Source organism: Bubalus kerabau, chromosome X, assembly GCF_029407905.1.
Source record: "Bubalus kerabau isolate K-KA32 ecotype Philippines breed swamp buffalo chromosome X, PCC_UOA_SB_1v2, whole genome shotgun sequence".
Lineage (NCBI taxonomy): Eukaryota > Metazoa > Chordata > Mammalia > Artiodactyla > Bovidae > Bubalus > Bubalus kerabau.
Genome location: NC_073647.1, coordinates 158,139,820 through 158,148,049, shown reverse-complemented (window position 1 = coordinate 158,148,049; position 8,230 = coordinate 158,139,820). Strand labels below are relative to the sequence as shown.

The 8,230-nt window shown below is 38.4% G+C and overlaps 1 non-coding gene across 1 annotated transcript; it reads right to left on the bottom strand.

Moving 5' to 3' along the window:
* Positions 1-2,234: 2,234 nt before the first annotated feature.
* On the bottom strand, positions 2,235-2,341 carry LOC129640528 (U6 spliceosomal RNA). The gene has a single exon (XR_008708884.1). It is a non-coding gene; the product is annotated as a U6 spliceosomal RNA (small nuclear RNA).
* Positions 2,342-8,230: the final 5,889 nt, after the last annotated feature.

Below are 8,230 nucleotides of genomic sequence, written 5' to 3'. Positions count from 1 at the left end.
GAAGAATTGATGGTTTTGAACTGCAGTGTTGGAGAAGACTCTTGCGAGTCCCTTGGACAGCAAGGAGATCCACCAAGTCCATCCTAAAAGAGACCAGTCCTGGGTGTTCATTGGAAGGACTGATGCTGAAGCTGAAACTCCAGTACTTTGGCCACCTCAGCAAAGAGCTGACTCATTTGAAAAGACCCTGATGCTGGAAAAGATTGAGAGCAGGAGGAGAAGGTGACGACAGAGGATGAGATGGTTGGATGGCATCACCGACTCAATGGACATTGGTTTGTGTGGACTCTGGTAGTTTGTTATGGACAGTGAGGCCTGGCATGCTGCGGTTCATGGGGTCGCAAAGAATCAGACACGACTGAGCGACTGAACTGAACTCAACTGAATAAATGGGCAGATCTAAATAGACATTTTTCCAAAGAAGGCATACAAATAGCCAACAAACATTTGAAAAGATGCTCAACATCACAAGTTATTAGAGAAATGCAATTCAAAACTACAATGAGGTATTGCTTCACACCAGTCCAAATAGCCATCATCAAAAACTCTACAAACAATAATTTGGAGAGGGTGTGGAGAAAAGGGAACCCTCTTGCACTGTCGGTGGGCATGTAAATTAGTACCACCACTATGTTGAACTGTATGGCACCTTCTTAAAAAACTAAAAATATAATCACCATATGACCTAACCCTGGGCATTTTCCTGGAGAAAACCTTAATTCAAAAAGATGCATGCACCCCAATGTTCATTGCAGCACTATTTACCATAGCCACGACATGCAACATTATTTAATCATAGCAAAAGTTAAAAAACAAACAAACAAAACAAAACAAAAACCTTGAAGTAAACAGTCTCTAAACAAGGGGTCAAATTACTAGGTATTTGTAAAAGTAGAGGCTTAAAGATAAGTAAACAAATCAATAAGCACCTATCAGAACCATGTTCTATGTTAGCATTCAAAGAGCAGAAAAGCTGATTTTATACTGAAAGAATTAGGGCACCCTCAAATATTTTTCTCCCCATGCCAGGAACTCAGAATTTTGGGTCAATGGTAAATGAGATCATGGGTGATTTTTTTCTTTCTTTGTATTTGTGTATCAACTTTACGTTTTCTTATGAGCATGTATTAATTCTTTCTTTCTTTTATTTTTTTACTTTACAATATTGTATTGGTTTTGCCATACATCAACATGAATCTGCCACGGGTGTATACGTGTTCCCCATCCTGATCCCCCCTCCCACCTCCGTCCCCATACCATCCCTCTGGGTCATCCCAATACACCAGCCCCAAGCTTCCTGTATCCTGCATTGAACCTGGACTGGCGATTCGTTTCTTATATGATATTATACATGTTTCAATGCCATTCTCCCAAATCATCCCTCCTCCTCCCTCTCCCACAGAGTCCAAAAGACTGATGTATACATCTGTGTCTCTTTTGCTGTCTCACATACATTATGGGTTGTCATTACCATCTTTCTAAATTCCATATATATGCTTTAGTATACTGTATTGGTCTTTTTCTTTCTGGCTTACTTCACTCTGTATAATCGGCTCCAATTTCATCCACCTCATTAGAACTGATTCAAATGTATTCTTTTTAATGGCTGAGTAACACTCCATTGTGTATATGTACCACTGCTTTCTTATCCATTCATCTGCTGATGGACATCTAGGTTGTTTCCATGTCCTGGCTATTATAAACAGTGCTACGATGAACATTGGGGTACACATGTCTCTTTCAATTCTGGTTTCCTCGGTGTGTATGCCCAGCAATGGGATTGTTGGGTCGTATGGCAGTTCTATTTCCAGTTTTTTAAGGACTCTCCACACTGTTCTCCATAGTGGCTGTACTAGTTTGCATTCCCACCAACAGTGTAAGAGGGTTCCCTTTTCTTCACATCCTCTCCAGCATTTATTGCTTGTGGACTTTTGGATCGCAGCCATTCTGACTGGCGTGAAATGGTACCTCATTGTGGTTTTGATTTGTATTTCTCTGATAATGAGTGATGTTGAGCATCTTTTCATGTGTTTGTTAGCCATCTGTATGTCTTCTTTGGAGAAATATCTAGTTCTTTGGCCCATTTTTTGATTGGGTCATTTATTTTTCTGGAATTGAGCTGCAGGAGTTGCTTGTATATTTTTGAGATTAGTTGTTTATCAGTTGCTTCATTTGCTATTATTTTCTCCCATTCTGAAGGCTATCTTTTCACCTTGCTTATAGTTTCTTTTGTTAAAAATATGGAGTGTTTCACAAATTTGCATGTCATCCTTGCGCAGGGGCCATGCTAATCTTCTCTGTATCGTTCCAATTTTAGTATATGTGCTGCCGAAGCGAGCACTGTATTAATTCTTAATAAAGTTATACCGTATATTTTTCAACATGTAGAGAATACATCTGGATTTTTATAAATTCCATTCATAAGCATTCTTCTATTTCTCCTCGAGAGGGCAGCATAAGCACAGTATATATTTATTCATACGCAGATTACATTTGGATTTTATGAATTCCACTTATAAGCATTCTTCTATTTCTCCACGAGAGGGCAGCAAAAGTACAGTAAATATTAATTCATACCCACACATTTTGGCAACCTGATGTAAAGAACTGACTCATTGGAAAAGTCTCTGATGCTGGGAAAGATTGAAGGTGGGGGGAGAAGGGCACAACAGAGGATGAGATGGTTAGATGGCATCACAGACTCGATGGACATGAGTTTGAGTAGGTGCCAGGAGTTGCTGATGGACAGAGAAGCCTGGCATGCTATAGTCCATGGGGTCGCAAAGAGTCAGACACAACTGACTAACTGAACTGAACTGAACTGACTGGCATATGCATATAAAATCCTAAGACAGACTCAAAATGGACATACTATCCCAAGAGTTGTGTACAACATACGTTTTAATAATATAACTGGGAAAATAACCACAGATGAATAATTTTATATATAGTTAAAAGTATACAAGAATCTGTACATCTACAACAATAAAGCCATTTGAGGCAACATGCATGGACCGAGAAATGATGATACTAAGTGAAGTGAGGCACACAGAGAAAGACAAATACCAAATGATATCACTTAAATGTGGAATCTAAAATATGGTACAAATGAACATGGGTATGAAACAGAAATATACTCATGGACATAGAGAACAGACTTGTGGCTTCCAAGGCAGAGAGAATTGGGGGAACAATGGGGTAGGAGATTGGAGTTAAGAGATACAAACTAAAGTATATGGAATGGATGGACAAGTTCCTGCTGTAGAGCACAGAGATATATATTCAGTATCCTAATATAAATCATAATGGAGAAAATATACACAGACTTCTCTGGCAGACCATTGGTCAAGACTCCACACTTTCACTGCAGGGGATGCAGGTTCAGTCCCTGGTCAGGAGACAAATCCCACATGCTGGACAGTGTAGCCAAAAACAAAACAAAACAAAAAAAAGATTAAATAAAATAATGTGTAAATACATACACACATACACAATGTATATGTACACATACATGTGTATAATAGAAACACTTTGCTGTAAAGCAGAAATTAACAGAACATTGGAAAGCAGCTGTGCTTCACTTAAAAAGTATCATCACTGGGAAAAAAAAAGATTGGTATGTTTCATTGTACGTAAAGTTTATATCCAAAGAAAACTGCTATAAAAAAAACATGGCTCACTACTTAATGGCAGGCTTGCAGAAATACCTAAGGAGATGCATACTGATGTCTGCAATTTACCACAAAATGCACCAAGGAAAAAGATTGATGATTGGATAGAGGGATGGGAAAATGGATAGATAGATGACAAAGGAAGTATTGTAAAATGGTTACAAAAGAAGACCCCTATATATGCTGTCTACAAGAGACCCACCTCAAACTAAGGGGCACATACAGACTGAAAGTGAAGGGTTGGAAAAAGGTATTTCATGCAAATAGAGAAAGGAAGAAAGCAGGAGTATTAATACTCATATGAGATAAAATAGACTTTGAAATAAAGGCTGTGAAAAGAGACAAAGAAGGACACTACATAATGATCAAAGGATCAATCCAAGAAGAAGATATAATATTTATAAATATATATGCATTCAACACAGGAAAACCTCAATACCTAAGGCAAATGCTAACAAGTATGAAAAGGGAAATTAACAGTAACACAATAATAGTGTGAGACTTTAATACCTCACTGACACCTATGGATAGATCAACCAAACAGAAAATTAGCCAGGAAACACAAACTTTAAATGATACAATGGGGTAGTTAGACCTAATCGATATCTATAGGACATTTCAATTTCACCTTTTCTTCAAGAGCACAGAGAACATTCTCCAGGATAGATAACATCCTGGGCGATAAATCTAGCCTTGGTAAATTCAAAAAAATCGAAATGTTTCAAGCATCTTTTCTGATCACAATGCAGTAAGATTAGTTTTCATTCCAATCTCAAAGAAAGGCAATGCTAAAGAATGCTCAAACTACCACACAATTGCACTCATCTCACACGCTAGTAAAGTAATGCTCAAAATTCTCCAAGCCAGGCTTCAGCAATACGTGAACCATGAATTTCCAGATGTTCATGCTTGTTTTAGAAAACGCAGAGGAACCAGAGATCAAATTGCCAACATCCGCTGGATCATCAAAAAAGCAAGAGAGTTCCAGAAAAACATCTATTTCTGCTTTATTGACTATGACAAAGCGTTTGACTGTGTGGATAAACAAACTGTGGAAAATTCTTCAAGAGATGGGAATACCAGACCACCTGACCTGCCTCTTGAGAAACCTATAAGCTGGTCAGGAAGCAACAGTTAGAACTGGACATGGAACAACAGACTGGTTCCAAATAGGAAAAGGAGTACGTCAAGGCTGTATATTGTCACCCTCCTTATTTAACTTATATGCAGAGTACACCATGAGATACGCTGGGCTGGAAGAAGCACAAGCTGGAATCAAGATTTCCAGGAGAAGTATCAGTAACCTCAGATATGCAGATGACACCAGCCTTATGGCAGAAAGTGAAGAGGAACTAGAAAGCCTCTTTACGAAAGTGAAAGTGGAGAGTGAAAAAGTTGGCTTAAAGCTCAACATTAAGAAAACTAAGATCATGACATCTGGTCCCATCTCTTCATGGGCAATAGATGGATAAACAGTGGAAACAGTGTCAGACTTTATTTTTTGGAGCTCCAAAATCACTGCAGATGGTGACTGCAGCCATGAAATTAAAAGACGCTTACTCCTTGGAAGGAAAGTTATGACCAACCTAGATTACATATTAAAAAGCAGAGGCATTACTTTGCCAACAAAGTTCAGTCTAGTCAAGGCTATGGTTTTTCCAGTGGTCATGTATGGATGTGAGAGTTGGATTATAAAGAAAGCTGAGCACTGAAGAATTGATGGTTTTGAACTGTGGTGTTGGAGAAGACTCTTGAGAGTCCCTTGGACTGCAAGGAGATCCAACGAGTACATCCTTTAGGAATCAGTCCTGGATTTTCATTGGAAGCACTGATGCTGAGGGTGAAACTCCAATACTTTGGCCAACTCATGAGAAGTGTTGACTCATTGGAAAAGACCCTGATGCTGGGAGGGATTGAGGGCAGGAGGAGAAGGGGACAACAGAGGATGATGTGGCTGGATGGCATCACTGACTTGATGCACATGAGTTTGGGTGAATTCTGGGTGTTGGCGATGGACAGGGAGGCCTGGCGTGCTGCGATTCATGGGGTCGCAAAGAGTCAGACATGACTGAGCAACTGAACTGAACTGAATAGGAAAAAAAGATTAAAAATAGAAACATATGGAGTCTAAACAATATGCTTCTGAATAACCAAGAAATCACAAAAGAAATCAAAAGAAACCAAAATATGCATAGAAACGAATGAAAATGAAAACATGACAACCCAAAACCTATGGCATTCAGTAAAATCAGTGCTTAGGGAAAGGTTTATAGCAATACAAGCTTACATCAAGAAATAAGAGAAAAATCAAATAAATGACATAACTTTATACTTAAAGCAACTAGAAAAAGAAGAAATTAAGTACCCCTGGGTTAGTAGAAGGAAAGAAATCATGAAAATTAGTGCAGAAATAAAAAAAAAAAAAAAAGGGACTATAGCAAAAATCAACAAAACTAAAAGCTGGTTCTTTCAGAAGATAAATAAAACAGACAAACCATTAGCCAGATTCATCAAGATAAAAAGGGAGAAGAATCAAATCAACAAAGTTAGAAATGAAAAGGGAGAAATAACAACAGACAACTCAGAAATACAAAGGATCACAAGAGACTACTATCAGCAGCTATATGACAACAAAATGGACAACTTGGAGGAAATGGACAAACACTCAGAAAAGTACAACCTTCCAAAACTGAATCAGGAAGAAACAGAAAATCTTAACAGATCCATCAGAAGCACAGAAATCAAAACTGTAATAAAAAATCTCCCAGCAAACAAAAGCCCCGGACCAGATGGCTTCACAGGTGAATTCTACCAAAAATTGAGAGAAGAGCTAACACCTATCCTACTCACACTCTTCCAGAAAATTTCAGAGGAGGGTAAACTTCCAAACTCATAATATGAGGCCTTTGTCACCATAATTCCCAAACCAAAGATGCTATAGAAAAAGAAAACTATAGGCCAATATCACTGATGAATCTAGATGAAATATCTTCAACAAAATTCTAGCAAACAGAATCCAACAACATATTAAAAAGATCAGACATCATGACCAAGTGGGCTTTATCCCAGGGATGCAAGGATTCTTCAATATTTGCAAATCAATGAATGTAATACACCACATTAACAAATGGAAAAATAAAACCCATATGATTATCTCCATAGATTCAGAGAAAGCCTTTGACATAAGTAAACATCCTTTTATGTTAAAAGCCCTCCAGAAAGAAGACATAGAAGGAACATACCTCAACATAATAAAAGCCGTATATGATAAACCCACAGCAAACATTATCCTCAATGGCGAAAATTTGAAAGCATTTCCCCTAAAGTCAGGAAGAAGACAAGGGTGCTCACTGTCTCCAATACTACTCAACATAATTTTGGAAGTTTAGCCATAGCAATCAGGGAAGAAAAATAAATTAAACGGAATCTAGATTGGAAAAGAAGAAGTAAAACTATCACTGTTTGCAGATGACATGATCCTCTACAAAGAAAACCCAAAGACCCCACCAGAAAATAATTAAAGCTAATCTTTAGCATATTACAAAGTAGAGACATTACTTTGCCAACAAAGGCCCGTCTAGTCAAGGCTGTGGTTTTTCCAGTAGTCATGTATGGATGTGAGAGTTGGACTGTGAAGAAAGCTGAGCACGGAAGAATTGATGCTTTTGAACTGTGGTGTTGGAGAAGACTCTTGAGAGTCCCATGGACTGCAAGGAGATCCAACCAGTCCATTCTAAAGGAGGTCAGTCCTGGGTGTTCTTTGGAAGGAATGATGCTAAAGCTGAAACTCCAGTACTTTGGCCACCTCATGCGAAGAGTTGACTCATTGGAAAAGACTCTGATGCTGGGAGGGATTGGGGGAAGGAGGAAAAGGGGATGACAGAGGATGAGATGGCTGGATGGCATCATCGACTCGATGGACGTGAGTTTGTGTGAATTCCGGGGATTGGTGATGGACAGGGAGGCCTGGTGTGCTGCGATTCATGGGGTCGCAAAGAGTTGGACATGACTGAGCCACTGAACTGAACCGAATCTATGAATATAGTAAATCTGCAGGATATAAAATTAACACACAGAAATCCCTTGCATTCCTATACACTAACACAGAGAAAACAGAAAGAGAAATCAAGGACACAATCTCTTTCACCATTGCAATGAAAAAAATAAAATATTTAATAATAAATCTACTTAAGGAAACAAAAGACCTATATATAGAAAACTTTAAAACACTGATAAAAGAAATCAAAGATGACACAAATTTCTGGAGAAATATACCATGTTTACAGACCTGAAGAATCAATGTAGTGAAAATGAGTGTACTACCCAAAGCAATTTATAGATTCAATGCCACCCCTATGAAGCTACCAACGGTATTTTTCAGAGAACCAGAGCAAATAATTTCACAATGTGTATGGAAATACAAAAAACCTCGACTGGCCAAAGCAATCTGGGAAAGAAGATGGAACTGGAGGAATCAACCTGCTTGACTTCAGACTAAACTACAAAGCTACAGCCATCAAGACAATATGGTATTGGCACAAAGACAGAAATATAGATCA